The sequence below is a fragment of the Eulemur rufifrons genome, chromosome 8, assembly GCF_041146395.1.
Source record: "Eulemur rufifrons isolate Redbay chromosome 8, OSU_ERuf_1, whole genome shotgun sequence".
NCBI lineage: Eukaryota > Metazoa > Chordata > Mammalia > Primates > Lemuridae > Eulemur > Eulemur rufifrons.
The window spans coordinates 64,709,009-64,710,016 of NC_090990.1; the positions used below are offsets into that span (position 1 = coordinate 64,709,009).

Here is a 1,008-nt window from a genome sequence, read left to right on the forward strand (position 1 = left end):
AATCAATGTCAAAGAACTAGAAAAATAACGGTTAAAATTTCTGACAAGGAGCAATTTGGGGATTTAGGGGATGGTCATGAGTTTGAGTGGGTAGAGTACAAAACATGGTCATTATAGTTGAGAAGACAAAGAAACTATGAAACTAAGATTCACGATTATTACTTATTTAACTTTTTGTCTATTAAGCTCCAAATTCTGTGAAGAGAAGTACCACGTCTTTCTTACTCACCATAATATCCCTGGTTCCAATACAGTGCCTAATAGAGAATTGACACTCAATACAAATTTGTGGGAAAAAGAATAAATGAAGGATTCATTAATACAGTCATTGAAGACACCCCAAAACAATAAATTTGGCCATGTTAAAGCACGTTTTCTCTTGCAAAATAAGACTTTGCAGGCTCTTTGTACTCTGACTGGAAAAAACAAACAAACAAACAAAAAACCTTGTCCAAACATTACCTTGCTAAATCATATGATTATTTGGGTCTCAGCTTAGTGATTAGTTCTTACAATAAGTCTTTCCTCTAACACCATGTTTTAGATATATTTTTTTGTATTTTCATAGCACCCTGTACTTCCTCTATTCTCAGACTTATTTTACTTTCTTTAATGTAATTTCTTATTTAATTATCTGCCTCTTTCTTTTTTTAATTTTTTAAAAATTTTGCTCTACATGTGCAGAGAAACATCTCTAGTAATGAACTATAGAAATGATCCCTGAAAATGCAGTCTTACTGCTTCTTTCAATAGACTGAAATCTCGGACAGATTATCTTATTCATCATCATTTTTCTCCACCCATTATAAAAGAAATAAAACAAATCACTATTTTTTTCTCTCCTACCTGAAAAAACTTGGGGAGTGAGGGGTTTTAAGATATGGATCTTGAGAAATTCAAAAGCTAATAGATACTACGACAGAGAAATTAGCAGAAGACAACTTGATTGAGATGAGTCCTTCCAAATCAGTGCCAATGAGAAAGAAGACATAAAAGGAGTGCCAGAAA

At 32.5% G+C, this 1,008-nt stretch overlaps 1 pseudogene; it reads right to left on the bottom strand.

Moving 5' to 3' along the window:
- Nucleotides 1-655: 655 nt before the first annotated feature.
- LOC138390963 (small nucleolar RNA U3) lies at nucleotides 656-736 on the bottom strand (annotated as a pseudogene).
- Between the last annotated feature and the right edge of the window lie 272 nt (nucleotides 737-1,008).